Here is a 22,018-nt window from a genome sequence, read left to right on the forward strand (position 1 = left end):
CTGCATCGTAAGAAATTTGAGAAAGAGGACAAGGATAAGTCCTCATGAATAGGCGTAAAATCTTTGGAAACCGAGTCCGCCGAAATTCATGCAATTCAAGAGGACGCAAACATTTCCATTACCCCCGCCCCCACTCAAATCCCTGTCCAGGTACCGCCCGTTCTAGACACAAGCCCGCAGGTTTTGTCTACAGACTTGGACACGGAGGTGGAGATGCATGAGATAAGCAGCTTTGCAACAGATGATTCCTCTCCCATTCCGATAGAGGACCCACTGGGTCACGTAGGTGACTTATCTGTCTTGGAAATCGACGCAGATTACAAACCGCTCCGTTCTCCCAACCCACTCCATTTTGTTGGGGATATGACGAGAAAAACCAACTCGAACAGGCCATACCTTAGAACAGTCCTGGAGGACTGTGTGACCTGTCACGCTCTGATAGATTCGGGTTTGACAATTTCCCTCATATCCGAAACCTTGCTGGATGAACTAAAAAGGGCAGTGGACCCAACAAAACGTTGGTTGAAAACGGAACATTGCGATACGAATCTTCGAGGTTTCACTCAAGCTACCTCGCCCCTAACCAAACGTCTCCTACTTAAACTCAACTTCGAAAGCGTGTCACTCATACACCCCGTGTATGTGACTAGCATCGAAATCGAACGGATGCTGATTGGGAGTGATTTAATTGACCGTTTGGTACCACTAATGGATTGGAAAACCAATCAAATCTGGTCACAAATACCTATGCTAACTCCGTTGACTTCGCCGCATTCTTCCAAGGCTACCTGCCATACATTGTGCAACGACGTGGCTCCGACGTCAGCATCTGACGCAACCCGGTGAACTTGGCCCTGAGCCCGCCATTTGTGGCAAATGACAATGTGAGTTCGACTCGGAACTTAACCGAACATGAGGTTTTCTTGTGCGGCTTGGGTGATTCACCAGCCGACACTTACCGCCCTCCTCTGATAGGGGGCGTGTGCCTGAACGGCACTATGGCTGAGGATACCAGGCTGGCCACCTGGTCAGAAAAATCCGCAATCAGTTTGGAAATGTTCAACGAAATTTCGAAAACAGCTAACTGCCATCCCCTTGTGCCGAAAACTTTTAGATTTCCACTGGGAACGACTCCCCAGACAACACTCACCGCAATAGGGGTGTGTGCGCTATCAATCCGCATTGGAACCAAGGAATTATCCCACTACCTACTGGTTGTCGCGGACCTCCCACATACAGTCTATGTGGGAGCGGATATCTTGGTAAGATTGGGTGTTAAACTTGCTACCATACACCAAGTTCTTTGGTCTTTGGCGCAGCCAAACCAACATGCCTTGTCTTTCGACCCGGTGCGAATGGCTTCCGGGCAGACTATTCCTGAAGCTTGCAAGGCGATAACTGAGTCCGCCATGTTGATACCGGCAAGAACCACAGAGGTTTCTGTAAGACTGAACCTGGCGCCCGGATACCGGATGGAAGGCACCACTGCGTTCTTCCAACCCTCTCCAAAACTATTCGACTTGGGGCTAACTATCAATGGCAACCCACTGTTGGAACTAACCGCTAGATCCACTTACCTCCTGGTACAAAATCTGATTCAAGCGGATATTTCCATTCCTCGGCACACTCAGCTAGGAACATTGATCAATTACGCCTTCCATGATTTTGAACTAGTTGTTCCCGTGATTGGGCCTCTTCCGTCCTCCCTAGACCTAGATGGCGAGGGAGGGACACTGTTTACTTGTCAGTCAAAAGCAATAGCACTAACTCCCGTATTGCCACTGGACGACACATCGGCGTTCCGGCTGGATGTTGATCCTGACAGCAACCTGTTAATATACTCCATCGTCACGGAGGATGATATTGCGTCTCCTCCGGCATGCGAAGTACACTCTTGTGAGGTAACAACCGATGACTCTTCCAAAAGTGACATGCTGTCACCACCCGATGAAGACCTGTACAATGTCGCCGAACCATATCCTGGTTTCCATGCACAGGTAATACAACTACTGTCGGAGGCTGATGCTCTTGTCAATGACACTGAACGCCATCAGTTGAGAGAACTGTTTAATAAACACAGTGAGATCTGGTCGACAGACTCGCTGGATTGCGGGGTTACGGGTATCCATATGGTGCGTATTCCTACGCCACCCGGAGCAACTCCTACGTTTGTTAGACAATACAAAATCCCGCTCGCAGCATACACAGCAGTACAAGAGATTATCGATTCCTTATTAGCTAAACGGATAATCAGGGAATGTAACAGTACGTACAGCGCTCCCGTGTGGCCCATTCTGAAACCAACGGGTAAATGGCGTCTTACCATTGACTATAGACAACTCAACAAACTGGTTCCGTTGTCTCGTTGGCCAATGACACAGCTCGACCAAGAGTTGCCAAAGGTGGCAAACGCCAAGTACTTCTCCACCGTCGACGTGGCAAATGGTTTCTGGACCATGACAGTCGACCCGCGTGACCAACACAAGTTGGCTTTCTCTTTCTCGAACAAGCTCTTCACGTTCAATCGTTGCCCATTTGGGTATGCCAACTCCCCCTCAGAGTTCAACATCTTCCTGCACAAGGCGATGCCAGACGCAGCCTCTAGGGGGACGATAATTTACGTGGCCGACGTTCTCATGAGAAGTGAGACTTGGTCACATCACCTCAATGAAATGGACCACGTTCTCACCCAACTCGGGACTGCATGGGCTAAGTTGGCCATCATGAAAGGACAATGGTGCAGGACCAAGGTAAACTACGTTGGGCTTCTGGTGGGTGCCGAGGGCATCCTGCCACAGTCTAACAGAATCCAAGCAGTCCGCAACATCAAAACACCTACAAACCTTCACGAGGTGCGCAGCTTCTTGGGAGTATGTAATTACTCCCGTCAATTCATCGAAAACTACGCCGACTTGTCAAAACCGTTGACTCACCTTCTTCAGAAAGACACCCCATTCGTTTGGGATGCCACTCACAACGAAGCGGTGGCTTCCTTGAAAAACCTGCTTTGCGAGGCACCCTGCCTGGTATACCCCAACAAAGACAAGACATTCTTTTTGGAAGTCGGTTTCTCAGAGCACTGCCTTAGCGCTGGGTTGTACCAAAAATACGACCAAGACAAACGTGTGGTTGCTTACGCGAGCAAAACACTCAACCCCGCCGAACACAAATACTCAGACTGCGAAAAACCGCTGCTGTCGACAGTCTGGGCAATCAAACACTTCACCAGTTATGTCGGCGGACAAAAGGTGATCATAGAAACATGTCACCAGCCTGTGACTTTTCTGAAAAACCAACGAATCCGTGAGGGTGCTGTACACAACAGCAGGATAGCGGCTTGGCTCATGACGCTGCAGAGCCATGATGTAGTAATCAACTACGCAAAAGCAAAAAACCTGCCTTTGGGCAGTGCTTTGGCGGTGTGTCAACACTGTGGTGACGATGAAACCGACTCCGGACCACCCCCGCGTGACATCGCTCCGCCATTGCCTTCGAACCATCACTATTTCGAAGAGAACGTGTGTCTCGACATGCCGATGGCATTTGTAGATGGCTGTTCTTACCGCCATCTAGACCACTTGCAAGCTGGGGTGGGATTGGTATGGCACAACGACATTCCGTGCAAACCACTTCAATTTCAGCTTGGCAACAAGACCAGCCAGTTTGCAGAAGTGGCTGGCGTGCTGATCACCCTGCAAACAGCGGTAAAACACGAATTGGCAGAACTGGCGATCTGCACCGACTCAAACTACGCGAGACTCACCTTCTTATGCCACTTGCCGTTTTGGAAACAAAAGCACATGACTACTTCAAGTGGTAAAGAGGTGAAAAACAAAGAGCTCATTCTAGCTTGTGATGACCTCATCACCAAACACGACATACAGGTGTATTGGAAGAAAGTCAAGGGACACTCCAAATCACCTGGTCGTGACAAACTTGGCAACGACCATGCTGACAGCATGGCGAAATCTGGTGCAATTCACGGCACCCCTTGGGTGTTTGATGCTCGAGACGAGAAACCCACTGAGGAAGCTATGGTGTCTGCGGTAACGCGTAACCATGTAGCACCACGGAAAACGTCTTCGCACGAACATAATGTGCTGCTAACGCATTCATTCATGAATGGCGACCTGGTAGCAATGCAACACCAAGATGAGTCCCTCGCCACTTTGATGGCATTCCTGTCGGATCCTGTCAACCACCCAGTGTCCGAACTGGCTTTGGCAGGTTCACACGACTTGCGTTCGCTGTACGCAACTAAACAGCACCTCACACTTGTAGATGACCTATTGGTGTATGTTTCAGAATCCGACACCGCTCGAAGGTGGGTGGTTCCTAAAACACAGAGGGGGATAATGATAGCTCATGCCCACGACGAGCCATGTGGAGGCCATAGGGGGGTCAAGGCTACATGTGAAACATTGCGACAGGTGGCCCACTGGCCTCACATGGAACAAGACGTGGCACGATACGTGAGGGGGTGTCTAGTTTGCTGCCAGTTTCAACCCACCAAGCCACTTCACAGAGCACCCCTGCAACGCAAGGGTATGTCTTACCCCTGGAGCTCGATCCAGATCGACTGGGTCGGCCCAGTTGCCAGGTCGGCCAGAGGCAACAAGTACCTCCTCACAGTGACTTGCGCATTCACAAAGTGGGTGGAGTGCCTGCCGGCGACCAATGACACAGCGGAAACCACTGCCGTTTTGTTGCTAAACCACGTTTTCAGTCATTTCGGCCTGCCAGGAGAAACCGTGGACAGCGACAGAGGAACCCACTTTTCGGCAGCTGTAATGACCGAACTGTGGAAACTCCTGGGAGTCAAAGCTAAACTCCACATCGCGTACCACCCTAGGAGCTCGGGGGGGGTAGAAAGGAGCAACCAATCAATTGTCAGAATCTTGAGGAAATATGTGGCAGCCAACCACAAAGATTGGGACCTCAAACTCCCATTGGTACTGATGGCAATCAGAGCCACACGCAACAGGTCTACGGGAATGACACCCTTTGAGATGATGACGGGCCGGCAAATGACCCTTCCACTGCATCTCCTGTACCAACCGGGAGATGTCGCCGCAGCCACCGCCTACACGGCTCATCAATACGTGACCGACTTGCGGAACCATCTCCAGACTACCTTTGCGTACGCTCAAGGACAATTGGAAAGAAGTGCAGAAGGTGACAAGACCTATTACGACAAAAAAGCCTCACACCAGGTGTTCGAGGTCGGAGATAAGGTGTGGTACTACATATACACCAAACCCGCGGGCGTCACAACAAAGTTCCTGCCCCACTGGACGGGGCCACACGAGATTGTGGTGAAGCTATCACCTGTAGCTTACCAGATCAAAATCAGCAAAGGTCGACAAAACGCCACATTAAAGTGGGTCCACCGGAACCAAATCAAGTTGTACACTCCCCCCATGGGAATAGAAGGGGTGCTAGCCAGCACCGAATAGATAAAAACCCTAGCAAAACCAGAGGTACTAAGAAAATTCTTAAGTACCCTCAGCTGATCCCTTCCAGGAGAACAGTACGTTGCACCTAATATCTTTTATTCTCTTCCCAGCTACCAGATATACATCTGTTGTCACTAGTGATATCGTCCTGCGCTGTACTGATTAAAAATAAGAAAAACAGAAAAATAGTTGTCAAAACAATTTTTGTTTACGAATACAAATAACTGAAATAATCCAACAATCTCTGATTATGCGCTTCTGTAGGATGGAGTTCCTTTGGATGATCCTGACACTCTGCGCCCTGGTCAAAACCAACCCAGCAGACGTAATCACGAACGGACCCCCTACGGGGATCGTTCTCCGCGACGATCCAGGACTCCTCATAACTAACTGCAGAGTACACACGCAGAGGGTATATGTCCGCCTAGATGCAGAGAATGTGTACCGCCAACACATTCCACCTGCGGCGCATTTGAGTTGGGCCGGGGCTGACTGGACCAGCCAGGCAATTAAGCACGCCCAGCTAGACACTGCCCATATGTTGGCCCAACTCCAAAAGTTCACAGTAACACAGTCAGAACTAGCTGAGCCCAGGCGAGAAAAACGATTCGTCGGGGCGCTACTATCGATAGGGGCAGCCGTAGGGTCACTATTTGCCCTAGGTACCACTGCTGTCAACGCAGTCAGTCTAGCCACAGTCAAGAGGAATGTTAGGGAGATTACTGAAGAGATGCCACTTATCCAGCAGCAGATGAAGGCACAGGCCCTTAGGTTGCAACATGTGGGAAAGTCTCTCCAGGACACTATTCTGGTGGTCAACACACACGCTACTCTCCTGAACAAAACTATCCTGTCTGTAGGAAAGCTAGCAGAGGTCATGAACCATGACTATGCCCATGTCCAATTGGTTCGATTGTTACTGGAGGATTTTCTCCCTGATGTTAGCTCTTCTATGGACCACTTGGCCATGAATAGAATCCCCTCATATCTAGTGCCCCTCTCAATGGTGCACGACATATTGACCTCAGCTGCTTCAACCACGATAAGGCCGTTACAGTCACATTTGGCCTATAGCCTGGGGTCGGCCATCCCAATACACGTTGATGTTGATCGTAATGAAGTGGGTTTTCTACTGACGCTGCCGGTTGTTGAACTGGAGAATATCTATAGATTGAAAACGGTTCTCAATGTAGGATTTTGGCGCGACAGTACCCACGTAAAGATTGCCACGCCCCCAGTTGTAGCTTACCAGGAAAACAACCCAGATTTCTATCTCACCCCTAACCTGCTAATGTGTACTCTAACCAAAGATGTCCACTACCTTTGTCCTAGCAAACCATTTGTCAGGGATAACACCGAGCGTCTTTGTGGTATTAAAGCTATCACCAGCGAAGAACGCTGTAGAGCCAAACTAACAGCCAGGGATGGGGCCACCACCACACAAGTGGAGGTGGTAGGGAACCGATGGTTGGTCAACACACCGTTCGCGTCCGCCACTATGACTTACGAACGCCATGACTCCATCACCCAATTGAACCTCCCCAACCAGACTGTTTTTGTTACGGTACCAGAGGGGGCGATTATTCACGTAGACGACCTCGCTCTATACCACCTTCCCGACGACCGGATAGACACAGAGATTGAAATGCCGGACGCTTTTGCTAAACGTTCCCTTGAGTTACCACAAGCCATTCAATACCAAATCCAGTACGAGGGACCCATGACTGTTGATTTTAGCGTACTGGATGAGGCACTGTTAGTCGACCCGACTGACTACAGACCAAAAGATTGGTCTGTCGCCCGCTCTTGGACGGTGCCGGACAGTATCCTGACTGTGACTATGATCCTTGGTCTCATTTCCCTTGGCGTGTGCACCTACTACGTACACAGGCGCACACGTGCAATGGAAGACCTAATGAGGTCTTATACTAGGATCACCCGTGGGACGGAAGCGATCCCGATTTTTGGAAAGTTGGCAATGGATCCGGAAACCCTCTTACAGGGCCCAGTCCCAGCCTCCTCTCCCGAACTCGCTAGGTCAGCCCAGTAATGTCCCTAATGTAAGCTTTGGCCTTCAGGGGCCAAGTTTTTCCAAGTGCCTTAACTACCCACCTGCAAGTAGGATCACCCTAGACATGACATTAGAGACAATGCCATGATAGAGCTATTTAGCCAAGACCTTGGACATATATAGAACATAGTCCATATTAGATGATTAAGGTGTGGTAGATTTATTTTGTATACTTTTATGTTTTTATTCCAATTTTTCGTTTCATTACCTTTGACACTTAGGACGCCTTAGAGCCAAGACGCCGCTCGTTTGGGGAGGAAATGTAATGATGTATTGCCTGAGTGTTGTGCGTTATTAACGTCTGCCAAGTTACTGCCTAGGTCCACTAGCCGGGATAACCGGATGACGGGCCGGAACACAGAGCCACTGCCAGACCTCCTAGGTCCATTCTGGTGGTGATCCACAGCTTGCGGAAAGCCTACCAGGGTGAACCACCAAAGGGGGGGGGCTGCTCTGATGATCCACAGACCAGGACATCCGATGGTCATTCTTATGGTGGGTTGCAACATGCAGAATCATTCCAAGTTGAACCTACCAGAGGGGGACTGTCATGACTGTCCTGATCAGGTCAGGGTACAGGAGACCACCACCCTACAGATTATCTCCCAAACCCCCAACAGAGGAGGAGAGATCTAGGGGTCTGAAGATGTGGGGGGTTTTATGACACCTCACGCCCATAATAAACCTTAGGCCACTGAGAAATTCCTTTGTCCTCTCACTATGGAGAACTGGCCTCAGAACATTAAAACATGCAATAAAGGGACTTTGGAACAATGGTTTCCGTCAGCCACAATGGTGGTCATGACGAGAGGTGGAATATGAAAATGTATGTAACTTTTGAATTGTTATTAAAGGTTAAGAGATGACGTTATTATGAAAACATTGTACCTTTAAGAGTTTTCCCAGTATATGCCTGATGTTTATACATTGTACGTTGTGTGGAAAATATCCAAATCAAAGAGAATGTTTTGGTAAAGATGAGATGTGAAGGTAGTGTCTAAAATAGGATTTTAGTCAAATCTAGGCCTTGCCCATTAACTTGGTCCGCCCAGAGAATTGCCCTAAAGGCGGTTACGCCCACTTCTGACCCTAGGGTATAAGACAGGAGAGTGAAGAATTAACATATGAGACTAATTGACCCCAAGCTGCAGCGAAGGTCTAACAAAGTCAACGAACCCCAAAACGAAACACAAGGTTGAAGACAAAGAAATCTTTTCTACACGAGCTACGGACGAGTAGCTGTGTCTAAGCGGGTGAATTCAAGCCGAACCACCCAGCCTCCACTCTCCATTAAATCGGGGTATCTACACCGTTCGAGTCCGAAGCTGTGAGCTCTGAGCTACAGAGCTGTCTGTCCTCAGAAGACCCCTTTCAGATCAAGGGCGAGGGATCAGACCACTTAGCCAAGAAGGACACCGACATCGTGAGGACAACCAGAGAGTTGCGCCGGAGAAGTGCGTCATTGAGAAGCCTAAACGACCCACGCGGAGCTTCCCACCTGAGACCTCCAACACGTAATTACATCATTATATTCTGACCCATAAGAGCGTAAGTTCGGGGCAAGGCTAGGTTTAAATAAGCATAGCTGACAAATGAACCCAAATGTATATTTCTCTCGTGTACTTCCTTTGTTTCTCTCACTTTTAAATCCCCATTTTGGGTAACACGCGCCATAGTGTGTTGGCCCGTTATACTAAGTCCTAATCAATAGCTAGACTGTGTTTTGTGTATGTGTATTTTTATCATCATTTTAGCTTGCTAGTAAATAAATAATCAACTAAGATTGGTGTGGTAAACTCATTGGTGAAGCCCGGGTCCGTGCAGATTCCCGGATTATGCGACGTTCAGAATGAGACTGTAGAGGAAATTGATTAATTTAGCGACTGTTGTAAAATCGATATTCTGATATCCTTTGAGTTAATTTGGGAAATAGAAACTCAATCAAAATACTGTTCCCATGGTGCCCCAGGTTGATGAGTTAATAATTGCTTGATTCATTGCTTAATTCATTTAATCACGCAATTATAAACCGTTAATCATTCGATGAGCAACAGTCGTCACATTAACTAATACAACGTCACGACAGTAGTGTAGTGTAGTGTAGTGTAGAGTAGTGGGGTGTAGTGTAGTGTAGAGTAGTGTAGTGTAGAGTAGTGTAGTGTAGTGCAGTGTAGAGTAGAGTAGAGTAGAGTAGAGTAGAGTAGAGTAGTGGAGTGTAGTGTAGTGTAGTGTAATGTTGTTGAGTATAGTGTAGTGGAGTGTGGTGTAGTGTAGTGTACTGTAGTGCAGTGTAGTGTAGTGTAGAGTAGTGTAGTGTAGTGTAGTGTAGTGTAGAGTTGTGTAGAGTAGTCTAGTGCAGTGTAGTGTAGTGTAGAGTAGTGTAGTGTAGAGTAGTGTAATGTAGTGTATTGTAGTGTAGTGTAGTGTAGAGCAGTGTAGTGTAGTGTAGTGTAGTGTAGAGTAGTGTAGAGTAGTGTAGTGTAGAGTAGTGTAGTGTAGTGTACTGTGGAGTAGTGTAGTGTAGTGTAGTGTAGTGTAGTGTAATGTAGTGTAGTGTAGAGTAGTGTAGTGTAGTGTAGAGTAGTAGTGTATAGTAGTGTAGTGTAGTGTAGAGTAGTAGTGTAGTGTAGTGTAGAGTAGTAGTGTATAGTAGTGTAGTGTAGTGTAGAGTAGTGTAGTGTAGTGTAGTGTAGAGTAGTGTAGTGTAGTGTATTGTAGTGTGGAGTAGTATGTTGTAGTGTAGTGTAGTGGAGTGTAGAGTAGTGTAGTGTAGTGTAGTTGAGTATCGTGTAGTGTAGTGTAGTGTAGTGTAGTGTAGTGCAGTGTAGTGTAGAGAAGTGTAATGGAGTGTAGAGTAGTGTAGTGTAGTGTAGAGTAGTATAGTGTAGTGTAGTGTTGTGTAGTGTAGTGTAGTTGAGTGGAGTGTAGTGTAGAGTAGTGGAGTGGAGTGCAGCGTAGTGTAGTGTAGTGCAGCTTAGTGTAGTGTAGTGTGTTGGAGAGTAGTGTAGTGTAGTGAGGAGTAGTGTAGTGTAGTGTATTGTAGTGTGGAGTAGTGTGTTGGAGTGTAGTGTAGTGTAGTGTAGTGTAGTGTAGTCTAGTGTAGTGGAGTGGAGTGTAGAGTAGTGGAGTGTAGTGCAGTGTAGTGTAGTGTGGAGTAGTGTAGTGCATTGTAGTGTGTTGGAGAGTAGTGTAGTGTAGTGTAGAGTAGTGTAGTGTAGTGTATTGTAGTGTGGAGTAGTATGTTGTAGTGTAGTGTAGTGGAGTGTAGAGTAGTGTAGTGTAGTGTAGTTGAGTATCGTGTAGTGTAGTGCAGTGTAGTGTAGAGAAGTGTAATGGAGTGTAGAGTAGTGTAGTGTAGTGTAGAGTAGTATAGTGTAGTGTAGTGTTGTGTAGTGTAGTGTAGTTGAGTGGAGTGTAGTGTAGAGTAGTGGAGTGGAGTGCAGCGTAGTGTAGTGTAGTGCAGCTTAGTGTAGTGTAGTGTGTTGGAGAGTAGTGTAGTGTAGTGTGGAGTAGTGTAGTGTAGTGTATTGTAGTGTGGAGTATTGTGTTGGAGTGTAGTGTAGTGTAGTGTAGTGTAGTGTAGTGTAGTGTAGTGGAGTGGAGTGGAGTGTAGAGTAGTGGAGTGTAGTGCAGTGTAGTGTAGTGTGGAGTAGTGTAGTGCATTGTAGTGTGTTGGAGAGTAGTGTAGTGTAGTGTGGAGTTGTGTAGGGTATTGTAGTGTGGAGTAGTGTGTTGGAATGTAGTGTAGTGTAGTTTAGTGCAGTGTACTGTAGGGTAGTGTAGTGCAGTGTAGAGTAGAGTAGTGTAGTGTAGTGCAGTGTAGTGTAGAGTAGTGGAGTGTAGTGCAGTGTACTGTGGAGAAGTGTAGTGTAGAGTAGTGTAGTGCATTGTAGTGTGTTGTAGTGTAGTGTAGTGTAGTGTGGAGTAGTGTAGTGTATTGGAGTGTGGATTAGTGTAGTGTAGTGTAGTGTGGAGTAGTGTAGTGCATTGTAGTGTGTTGGAGTGTAGTGTAGTGTAGTGTGGAGTAGTGTACTGTAGTGAAGTGTGTTGTGTTGTGGAGTGTATTGTAGTGTAGTGCAGTGTAGTGTAGAGTAGTGTAGTGCAGTTTAGTGTAGTGGAGTGTAGTGTAGTGCAGAGTAGTGTAGTGTAGTGTAGAGTAGTGTAGTGTAGTGTAGTGCAGTGTAGTGTAGAGCAGTGTTGTGTAGAGCAGTGTAGTGTAGAGCAGTGTAGTGTAGTGTAGTGTAGTGTAGTGTAGAGCAGTGTAGTGTAGTGCAGTGCAGTGTAGTGTAGAGCAGTGTTGTGTAGAGCAGTGTAGTGTAGAGCAGTGTAGTGTTGTGTAGTGTAGAGCAGTGTAGTGTAGAGCAGTGTAGTGTAGTGAAGAGTAGTGTAGAGCAGTGTAGTGTAGTGTAGTATAGTGTAGAGCAGTGTAGTGTAGTGCAGTGTAGTGTAGAGCAGTGTAGTGTAGTGCAGTGTAGTGTAGAGCAGTGTAGTGTAGTGTAGTGTAGTGAAAAGTAGTGTAGTGTTCCAAGGGCTGTCTAATGTTGTGAACTCTAGTACTCTCTCTCTCTCTCTCTCTCCCTCTGTCTCTTTCTCTCTCTCTCCCTGTCTCTCTCTCTCTCTCCCTCTGTCTCTTTCTCTCTCTCTCTCTCTCTCCCTCTGTCACCTCCCATCTGCAGAGACCATTTCCCCAGTGTGTGTGTGTGTGTGTGTGTGTGTGTGTGTGTGTGTGTGTGTGTGTGTGTGTGTGTGTGTGTGTGTGTGTGTGTGTGTGTGTGTGTGTGTGTGTGTGTGTGTGTGAGCTATAAGGATGACTCATCAGTAGGTCACTAGTGTTACTGTGTGAGGAGCAGAGCGAGGTGTACCCATCCCGTCTTGACAGTGAAATGTCTCTCTCTGTCCTTCTCACTCTCTCTGTCTATCTCTCTCCTCTCTCTTTCTCAATTTCAATTTAATTTTAATTTCAGGGCTTTACTGGCATGGGAAACATATTTCAACATTGCCAAAGCAAGTGAAATAGATAATAAACAAAAGTGAAATAAACTTTATACTCACAAAAGTTCCAAAAGAATAAAGACAATTCAAATGTCATATTATTTCTATATACAGTGTTGTAATGATGTGCAAATAGTTAAAGTACAAAATGTTAAAATAAATAAACATAAATATGGGTTGTATTGACAATGGTGTTTGTTCTTCACTGGTTGACCTTTTCTTGTTGCAAAAGGTCACAAATCTTTCAACTGTGATGGCACAGTGGAATTTCACCCAGTAGATATGGGAGTTTATCAAAATTGGGTTTGTTTTCTAATTCTTTGTGGGTCTGTGTAATCTGAGGGAAATATGTGTCTCTAATATGGTCATATATCTTCTCTGTCTCTCTCTCTATCTCTCTCTGTCTCTCTCTCTCTCTGTCTCTCTCTCTCTCGCTCCGTCTCTCTCTCGCTCCATCTCTCTCTCTGTCTCTCTCAATCACTCAGTTTCTCTCTCTCTCTCCCTCTTTCTCTCTCTGTCTCACTGTTTCTCTGTCTCTCACTCGCTCTCTTTCAATTAAATTCAACTTGCTTTATTGGCATGACGTAAAAATGTACACATTGCCAAAGTGTACTTGGAAATTAAGTGATTCATTTACAATATTAACCTAACTAAAAAAATAGGTGGAAATGTCACTCTCTCTGGTTCTGCTATCAAGTTCTCTCTCTTCTTCTCTCTCTTTCTGTCATGTCCTGACCAGCAGAGGGCGTATTGCTTAGTCTAGGTCAGGATGTGGCAGGGGGTTTGTGTTTGTTAAATGTTGGGTTGATGATTGGGACTTCCAATTGAAGGTAGGTGTGTATAGTTGCCTTTGATTGGAAGTCCTATATAGGTGTGTGTGTTTGTCTTTGGGGTTGTGGGGAATTGTTCTGTGTTGAGCCTATGCTTTGCCAGACTGTTGGTCGTTCGTTCGTTCGTTCGTTCGTTCGTTCGTTCGTTCATTCTCGTGAGTTCGTTTTGTTGTTTTGATGTTCATTTAGTCTGTAAATAAATACACACGATGAGCATACACACACCTGCTGCGTTTTGGTCCTCTTCTCTCCAGTACGACATTTTCAAGGATGAGTACGACTTATTTTATGACAGAATTCCCCACCAACAAAGGACCAAGCAGCGGAAGAAGGCTGGCGAGGACTGGGAGACACAACGGGTAAGGGAGACCGAGAGGCACCCCCAAGAATTTTTTAGGGGGGGCACAAGGGCTGTTTGACGGGGCAAGAGCTGCCCGCCAGTCAACAGTCGTCATCAGAGCTGCCCACCAGTCAACAGTCGTCATCAGAGCTGCCCGCCAGTCAACAGTCGTCGTCAGAGCTGCCCGCCAGTCAACAGTCGTCGTCAGAGCTGCCCGCCAGTCAACAGTCGTCGTCAGAGCTGCCCGCCAGTCAACAGTCGTCGTCAGAGCTGCCCGCCAGTCAACAGTCATCGTCAGAGCTGCCCGCCAGTCAACAGTCGTCAGAGAGGTCAGACTGCGCTGAACTGCCGGAGTGGCCAGACTGCGCTGAACTGCCGGAGTGGCCAGACTGCCCAGACTGTCCCCAGTTGCCAGACTGCCCAGACTGTCCCCAGTTGCCAGACTGCCCAGATTGTCCCGAGCTGCCAGACTGCCCAGACTGTCCCGTGCTGCCAGAGTGGCCCGACTGCCTGGAACGGCCTGCACCTGAGCCACCTCCAGGATAGGTGGGTTGGGGAGGGAGGGTGTAGCACAGTGCCGTCGTTGACGGCAGCCACCCTCCCTTCCCTCCCTTATGGTTTAGGGGTTATTGTTTGTTGGGTTTTTGTTGGGGTATTGGGGATTTTCTTGTTTTTCTTTTTTAGGTGCATCCTGGAGTCTGCACCTTGAGGGGGGGGTACTGTCAGGTCCTGACCAGCAGAGGGCGTATTGCTTAGTCTAGGTCAAGATGTGGCAGGGGGTTTGTGTTTGTTAAATGTTGGGTTGATGATTGGGACTTCCAATTGAAGGCAGGTGTGTATAGTTGCCTTTGATTGGAAGTCCTATATAGGTGTGTGTGTTTGTCTTTGGGGTTGTGGGGAATTGTTCTGTGTTGAGCCTATGCTTTGCCAGACTGTTGGTTGTTCGTTCGTTCATGCTCGTGAGTTCGTTTTGTTGTTTTGATGTTCATTTAGTCTGTAAATAAATACACATGATGAGCATACACACACCTGCTGCGTTTTGGTCCTCTTCTCTCCAGTACGACATTTTCAAGGATGAGTACGACTTATTTTATGACACTTTCTCTCTCTCTCTCTCTCTGTCTCTCTCTCGCTCCATCTCTCTCTCTCCATCTCTCCAGCTCTCTGTCTATCTCTCTTTCCCTCTCACTCTCTCACTCAGTCTCTCTCTCCCTCTTTCTCTCTCTGTCTCTCACTCTCTCTTTCAATTAAATTCAACTTGCTTTATTGGCATGACGTAACAATGTAAATTAAGTGATTAATTTACAATATTAACCTAACTAAAAAAATAGGTGGAAATGTCACTTTGTCTCTGGTTCTGCTACCTCTCACTCTCTCTCTCTGACTCTTTCTCTCTCTCTCTGACTCTGTCTCTCTCTCTCTCTCTGACTCTCTCTCTCTCTCTCTCTCTGACTCTGTCTCTCTCTCTCTGACTCTTTCTCTCTCTCTCTGACTCTTTCTCTGACTCTGTCTCTCTCTCTTTCTCTGACTCTGTCTCTCTCTCTTTCTCTGACTCTGTCTCTCTCTCTCTCTCTGACTCTGTCTCTCTCTGACTCTGTCTCTCTCTGACTCTCTCTCTCTGACTCTCTCTCTCTGACTCTCTCTCTCTCTGTCTCTCTCTGTCTCTGTCTCTCAGAGTGATTCATAGTTGTAATGTGGAAAGTAGTGAGTGGGTGTAAGTGTTTTTCACACTCCACTGATAGGGAGCCTTGAGGGGTCAGAGGAGACTTACTCTCCGATTTGGAAAATGATGAACAGCAGAAACTATGAATTTGCAATAAAACGCATAATTTCTTATAAATTCATGGAAACAGTCTTGAGGGGAAAAACATAACCACTTCTATGATATATAATCTTCTAGCAGCCGACCCAGAAGCCCTCATTGCCTAATGATATAGAATTGTATGCAACAGGCTTTGAACATTGAATTACTGAAGCGATGGGTGAGTAAAGGTAACTTACCTTCAGTCTACAGTATTCCCATCATAATGGCCCTGTTTCTGTAAGTGTATATCCAGTGAGGGAGGTGTGAATTTCACCCATTAGCCAAGGCCTGTTAATCTGCTCCTGTTTCTATACTTTATCTACTGTCAGACCAAACCCCTACATTTACCCTCTACTTTATCTACTGTCAGACCAAACCCCTACATTTACCCTCTACTTTATCTACGGTCAGACCAAACCCCTACATTTACCCTCTACTTTATCTACTGTCAGACCAAACCCCTACATTTACCCTCTACTTTATCTACTGTCAGACCAAACCCCTACATTTACCCTGTCTCTCTCTCTCTCTCTTGGTTTCTGCCTCTGTCTCTCTCTCCGTCTCTCTCTCTCTTTGTTTCTCTCTCTGTCTCTCTCTCTCTTTCTTTCTCTCTCTCTGTATCTCTCCCTCTCTCTCCCAGTCCCTCTGTCTCTCTGTCTCTCTGTCTCTCTCTGTCTCCCTCTCTTTCCCTCTCTCTGTTTCTCTCTCTCTTTCTTTCTTTCTCTCTCTCTGTATCTCTCCCTCTCTCTCCCAGTTCCCCTCTCTCTCCCAAGTCACTCCAGATAAAATACTCCAACAGCCCAACAACACAACATCCACCAGACCTCTGTGAAGTTAATAACAGGCCCAATGAGAGAGAGAGAGAACGTGACACTGATAGATGGAGCGTTGTCTCTCTCTCCCTCTCTCTCTCTCTCTCTCTCTCTCTCTCAGGGCCTAGCAATCTGTTTGTGTTTGTGGTAAAAAAAACAGACTGTGAACGCTGAAAAGATAAATACAGGCTGTGTCCTAAATATCAGCCTATTCCCTATGTAGTGGACCACTTTCTGACCTGGACCCATAGGGAACCAATCCTTTCACTGAGAAATGAAGAGTTGTCTCTCTCTCTCTCCACAGGTCTAGCAGTCTGCTATAGGATATATCATATTCTGATTCATAAAGTGTCTCAGCATAGGATTGCTGATCCTAGATCAGTTTAGCCTTTTACATTATAATGAATAAGATTACATGGACATGAAGGGGACCTGATCCTAGATCAGATTAGCCTTTTACATTATAATGAATGAGATTACATGGACATGAAGGGGACCTGATCTTAGATCAGTTTAGCCTTTTACATTATAATGAATGAGATTACATGGACATGAAGGGGACCTGATCCTAGATCAGTTTAGCTTTTTACATTATAATGAATGAGATTACATGGACATGAAGGGGACCTGATCCTAGATCAGTTTAGCCTTTTACATTATAATGAATGAGATTACATGGACATGAAGGGGACCTGATCCTAGATCAGTTTAGCCTTTTACATTATAATGAATGAGATTACATGGACATGAAGGGGACCTGATCTTAGATCAGTACTCCTACTCAGATACGGTTCTGGGTCCGGTACTCTGCTACAGTAGTGGCCAGGGAATCTAGACGCTGATTTAAAGATATGTCATATGATGTAAGAATCAATACGGTAGGTATATCCCGACTGGGAACAGATGTCCATTCAACGTCTATTCCACATTGGTTCAACATCATTTAACGTTGAAACAACGTTGATTCAACCATTGTGTGTGCCCCAGTGGGATGTCTATTTTTCATGATCAATTAACCTGGGTCATTCTTGAATTGCAGTGGTAAATGCTGTCCCTTCACTATGGCATAAAACACTTTAAATCCTGTGTCCAACTCAAGGCCCGTGGGATGGATCTGGTCCACAAACCCATATATTGTATAAAGTCTATTCAGACCCTTTGACTCTTCCACTTTGTGTTACGTTACAGCCTTATTCTAAAATGTATTAAATATATTTTTTTTTCATCAATCTACACACAATACCCCATAATGACAAAGCAAAAAACTGTTGTTTTTTTTAGATTAAAAAATAAATAAATAAATGAAATACCTTATTTTCATAAGTATTCAGACCCTTTGCTATGAGACTCAAAATTGAGCTCAGGTGCATCCTGTTTCCATTGATCATCCTTGAGATGTTTCTACAACTTGATTGGACTCCACCTGTGGTAAATTCAATTAATTGGACATGATTTGGAAAGGCACACACCTGTCTATATAAGGTCCCACAGTTGGCAGTGCATGTCATAGCAAAAACCAAGCCATGAGGTCGAAGGAATTGTCCATAGAGCTTTGAGACAGGATTGTGTCGAGGCACAGATCTGGGGAACGGTACCAAAACATTTCTGCAGCATTGAAGGTCCCCAAGAACACAGTGGCCTCCATCATTTTTAAATAGAAGTTTGGAACCACCAAGACTCTTCCTAGAGCTGGGCACCCGGCCAAACTGAGCAATCGGGGGAGAAGGGGCTTGGACAGGGGGTTGACCAAGGACCTGATGGTCACTGACAGAGCTCCAGAGTTCCAAGATTGAACGCTTTGGGCTGAATGCCAAGTGTCACGTCTGGAGGAAACCTGGCACCATCACTACGGTAAAGCATGGTGGTGGCAGCATCATGCTGTGGGGATATTTTTCAGCAGCAGGGACTGGGAGACTAGTCAGGATCAACAGTCGTACTGACAGTTATGGCTGCTTTGCGTGATGTATTGTTGTCTCTACCTTCTTGCCCTTTGTGCTGTTGTCTGTGCCAAACAATGTTTGTACCCTGTTTTGTGCTGCTACCATGTTGTGCTGCTGTCATGTTGTGCTGCTGCCATGTTGTGCACAAAAACAGAAGGGAGTAGTACATAGATTTGTACAAGATCTTCAGTTTCTTGGCAATTTCTCGCATGGAATAGCCTTCATTTCTCAGAACAACAATAGACTGACGAGTTTCAGAAGAAAGTTCTTTGTTTACGGCCATTTTGAGTCTGTAATGGAACCCACAAATGCTGATGTTCCAGATACTCAAGTATAGTCTAAAGAAGGCCAGTTTTATTGCTTCTTTAACCAGAACAACAGTTTTCAGCTACGCTAACATAACTGCAAAAGGGTTTTCTAATGATTAATTAGCCTTTTAAAATGATAAACTTGGATTAGCTAACACAACGTGCCATTGGAACACAGGAGTGATGGTTGCCGATAACGGGCCTCTGTACGCCTATGTAGATATTCCATTAAAAATCAGCCGTTTCCAGCTACAATAGTCATTTACAACATTAACAATGTCTACACTGTATTTCTGATAAATTATATGTTATTTTAATGGACCAAAAATGTGCTTTTCTTTCAAAAACAAGGACATTTCTAAGTGACCCAAAACTGTTGAACGGTAGTGTATTTTTTTCTCCAAATACCCCCGGAATTCAAGAACGACCCTCCTATAAAAACACGTTTGACTGAACAATGAAAATGGAAGATGGACTCGAAAGAAAAATAATATTTCAGGGATAGGTAGAATACTGTCACGACAGTGACGGATGGTGGCGCCCCTCCTCGGCCGGGCAGAGCTCGGCGGTCGTCGTCGCCGGCCTACTAGCTACCATCGATCCCTTTTTGTTTCACTTTCGTTTGGTTAGGTCTAGGTAGGCACGCACCTGTTTTGGGTTAGTTATTAGTAAGGGGGGGTTATTTAGGTTAGCGTAGGATGTATGTGGTTGTACGTGATTGTGTTGCTTGTCCGGGGGTTTTTTTGTGCGAAAAGAACGTGTACTGAGTTTTCCTTCTGCCAGTGGTTTATTTTATTTGTGTACACCACCGCAGAATCTTTAAGGGCTGCGCCCCTATACCTTGTCGACCACAAACAGTTGCTTCAAATAAAGAAGTGTGGTCACGGACTCTCTGTCTCCTGCGCCTGACTCTACCTCTCCTGTTGTTCCTCGAGCCAGCCCGTGACAAATACAGCCTCATCATTAGATGAAAAATACTTTCTGCAGTACAGATTATTAGCAGTAGTTAAAGTAGTAGTAGAAGAAGAAGAAGCAGTAGAGGCAGAAGAAGAAGAAGCAGTAGAAGCAGAAGAAGAAGCAGTAGAAGCAGAAGAAGAAGCAGTAGAAGAAGAAGAAGCAGTTGAAGAAGAAGCAGAAGCAGAAGAAGAAGTAGAAGAAGCAGTAGCAGACGAAGAAGAGGCCAGACTTACTTCTATCTGATCACAGTGGGGTTGTTAGATGCCCTTTCTGAGGCATGCTTGTGTCTGACATCACACACAATGGCTCTGCTCTTTAGTCCATCGTTTCACTGGTAGAAATGATGGAGGGAAACTCGTTCCTGAGAGAGAGAGAGAGAGAGAGAGAGGAACAACATCTTAGAACATTGACATTCTCATTGGACACTGGAGATGTAATTTCATGAATGTTCATCAATCATTTACATTTTGGTCATTTATCCAGAGAGACCTACAGTAATTTGTGAGTCCATACATTTTTTGTACAGGTCCTCCGTGGGAATCGAACCCACAACACTGGTGTTGCAAGAGCCACACTCTACCACCTGAGCCATATATCATCTAGATGTTCTCACACACACACACACACACACACACACACACACACACACACACACACACACACACACACACACACACACACACACACACACACACACACACACACACACACACACACACACACACACACACACACACACACACACACACACACACACACACACACACACACACACACACACACACACACACACACACACACACACACACACACACACACACACACACACACACACACACTCTGGACGTGTGGTCTGCATGTCCAATTTGATCATTGGTTGACTTTCAACAGCCTGAGAAAGGCTCATATTCTCTGAATCGCAGAACATCCGATATTTGCATGGACAACTGGTGTGAGAAAAGGCTGCTCTGGGATCAGGTACAAAGCTATGAAGAGTTGATTCACAACGTCATGGAAAAGCTTTACTTGAATAGGCTATACTCCTGATAAGTGCAATGGATTGGGATCGCTGTGAATGTTAAGTATGACTAAAACAGTCTAGACCAGAGAGAGAGAGAGAGAGAGAGAGAGAGAGAGAGAGAGAGAGAGAGAGAGAGAGAGAGAGAGAGAGAGAGAGAGAGAGAGAGACAGAGAGAGAGACACATCTAGTCATTGGATGAGTGATTTGTATTTCCACCGGAGGTGTGCTGAGCTTCCAGGAAACAATCCTAAAGGTACTAATGATTGCTGCTCTTTCTGATTGGACGTCACAGAGGTTCTCTTTGACGTCCAACCAGTTGCTATTATTTTTGGTAGGAGGAGAGTTGTACTGGGACATGGGAGGTATGCCCATCTGATAGCGTTCATGTTCTTCATTGTTGCTCATTGTTCCTAACTCTACTGATTAACATCCCAGAAATTTATTTTGACATCTGTAGGTTGTTGTTGTTGTTGTCTGTGGTGATGGTATGAGGTGTATCTACAGCTGTATGGGAGGATCGTGTTGTGTTCTAGATACCATCTGATCGTGTTGTGTTCTAGATGTCCATCTGATTGTGTTGTGTTCTAGATACCATCTGATCGTGTTGTGTTCTAGACACCATCTGATTGTGTTGTGTTCTAGATACCATCTGATCATGTTGTGTTCTAGACACCATCGGATCATGTTGTGTTCTAGATACCATCGGATCGTGTTGTGTTCTAGACACCATCTGATCGTGTTGTGTTCTAGACACCATCTGATCGTGTTGTGTTCTAGACACCATCTGATCGTGTTGTGTTCTAGATACCATCTGATCGTGTTGTGTTCTAGACACCATCTGATCGTGTTGTGTTCTAGACACCATCTGATCGTGTTGTGTTCTAGACACCATCTGATCGTGTTGTGTTCTAGACACCATCTGATCGTGTTGTGTTCTAGACATCATCTGATCGTGTTGGGTTCTAGATACCACCTGATCGTGTTGTGTTCTAGATGTCCATCTGATCGTGTTGTGTTCTAGACGTCCATCTGATCGTGTTGGGTTCTAGACGTCCATCTGATCGTGTTGTGTTCTAGACGTCCATCTGATCGTGTTGTGTTCTAGACGTCCATCTGATCGTGTTGTGTACTAGATACCATCTGATCATGTTGTGTACTAGATACCATCTGATCGTGTTGTGTTCTAGACACCATCTGATCGTGTTGTGTACTAGATACCATCTGATCATGTTGTGTTCTAGACACCATCTGATCGTGTTGTGTTCTAGACACCATTTGATCGTGTTGTGTTCTAGATACCATCTGATCGTGTTGTGTTCTAGATACCATCTGATCGTGTTGTGTTGTAGATACCATTTGATCGTGTTGTGTTCTAGATACCATCTGATCGTGTTGTGTTCTAGATACCATCTGATCAAGGTTGTGTTCTACATACCATCTGATCGTGTTGTGTTCTAGACACCATCTGATCAAGGTTGTGTTCTAGA

General features: G+C 45.8%; 1 protein-coding gene across 1 annotated transcript in view; it reads right to left on the reverse strand.

Moving 5' to 3' along the window:
* The window catches only part of LOC106592346 (OTU domain-containing protein 7A), a 171,496-nt gene that overhangs the window by 106,772 nt on the left and 42,706 nt on the right, over positions 1-22,018 (reverse strand). Inside the window, exon 2 of the mRNA XM_045689748.1 lies at positions 19,744-19,871. The gene's annotated coding sequence lies outside the window, so the exon portion shown is untranslated. The remainder of the gene's footprint in view (positions 1-19,743; positions 19,872-22,018) is intronic.

This window comes from Salmo salar, chromosome ssa11 (assembly GCF_905237065.1).
Source record: "Salmo salar chromosome ssa11, Ssal_v3.1, whole genome shotgun sequence".
NCBI classification, from domain to species: domain Eukaryota; kingdom Metazoa; phylum Chordata; class Actinopteri; order Salmoniformes; family Salmonidae; genus Salmo; species Salmo salar.